The sequence below is a fragment of the Balaenoptera acutorostrata genome, chromosome 10, assembly GCF_949987535.1.
Source record: "Balaenoptera acutorostrata chromosome 10, mBalAcu1.1, whole genome shotgun sequence".
NCBI lineage: Eukaryota > Metazoa > Chordata > Mammalia > Artiodactyla > Balaenopteridae > Balaenoptera > Balaenoptera acutorostrata.
In genome coordinates, this window is record NC_080073.1 from 63,487,938 (window position 1) to 63,489,772 (window position 1,835).

A 1,835-nucleotide genomic window follows, 5' to 3' on the forward strand; every position below is an offset into this window, starting at 1 on the left:
TCATACTGTGCAGATTTGGAGGAAGGGGGCAAGGGCATGGGAAGAGGGGAGCCTCCTGGGCTGTGATCAGGAGTTTGGCCTGTTGTGGGGACAATGGGGTGCAGAGTTTATAGGCTCCTCTGCAGGCAGCACATCCTGAAAGGAAGGGACAAGGAGGGATAAACCTACAAGAATGGACTTCTTTCTTTCTCTCTCCAACACCCACTCCTGTCACACCTCCTGTTCCCTTTTGGCTTCTACACAGGCCCATGTCAGCTCAGATGCTTGTTGAGATCATGAAGTGTAACCCCCAGGCAGTTATTTCAGGGTTTTTCAAACATCACTCCATTGATTCTAGCCTATTCACATCAACGGAGATACGGACTTAATGCCCCAGGGGAGGATGGTGGGATCAGAATGCTAATGGAGAAGGAAGATGAAAACTGCTGGGGCTCGTTTAATTTTGTGTTTGCCAAATGGAAAACATACAAAAGAAAACTGCAATCTAAGCCACACCAAATATCCATAATTGTGAAATAAAGTCCAGATTGTGGACAGAAATTGCCACTTTGAACAATATTATCCTTTCATGCTCCAACACATAAAAGATGCTCCAGAGGTCTTTCATTTCGACCAGAATTATTTAAAGACATGAGAATTCACTTAAAATCACTTAAGTAGGATCCCTGTTGCCTTTGTTTAATTAATACAATATCATTCCCTTGTCAGGTGTATAAATATTAGTCCGTGCCTTGTTCATCACCTTCACATCTTATCTGAATTCACAAACAATTATTGGCGTTGCTGTAGTCCATGTGCTTATCTGGAACTTATTTAGTATTCTCTAGTTTTAACAAGGATATTTAATGTCTGAAATGACTTACCCAAAAGGTGATAAAAAGTAGTAGGTGGATTTCCAAGATCAAGGAGTTTCAGGACATTTAAAAAATCTGCTACATGGTTGTAAAGTATTTACATGAATTGGCATATTTTTATAAATTATTGTGCCAATCTTAATAGAAATGACTAGTGCATATGATACACATGACACGTACATAGTGGTGATAATAAAAACCCTCTTGATTAAACAAAATACCTGTTAAAGTTTTGCCAGTTGTGGTAACAAACAAGTCTCCAGATGTATAATGGGCCAGAGATCACAGAGGATAAATTCTCACTCATGTAAAGTCTGAAACAGGGAATCTTGATTGGCAGGGAGCTCTCTTCCAAATTTTGATTGGGAACCCAGGTTTCTTCCGTTTGGGAGTTCTCCCCTCTTCAGCAGTGGTTTCCCAGGTTGCTGGGCTCATCACCATCAAATCAGTGCAAAGGGAAATAGGAAGGATCATGCACAAGAGTTTTCTCTGGACCAGGAACAATCCATTGGCTAGAACTCAGGCTGTGTCCTTAGGACGAGGAGGATGCAGGTTTGATGAAAAGCTAGTTTTTTGCCACCTTAGCCCATTGTTTTTGCCACCTTAGCCCATTGTTAGCACTCAATCAGTTTTGACTTTTATTAGTATTATTATTTTGAATGTCAATGTAGGCTTTCATAACACCTTTATATTTCAGGAGATATGAAGGATAAAACATCTTGTGTGTATGAATGTGTGCCAAATTGAGAACCAAGATTGGTAATCTAGATCCCTATTTGTAGGAGAAGTTGAAGAGGACACTCACGATCTGTTCCTTAGACTGAAGTCAAGCTTAAGTTAACTGGATTTTTAAAGTAACTATATACATTCAGGCCTTGGCTGTATATTATGGAAAGTATATAGACATGACTGCGTCGATAGGAACTATTAAAGTCAACTTCACAAAGGAAAAGAATGGTGAAATTGTTTCCTTTTCTTGGA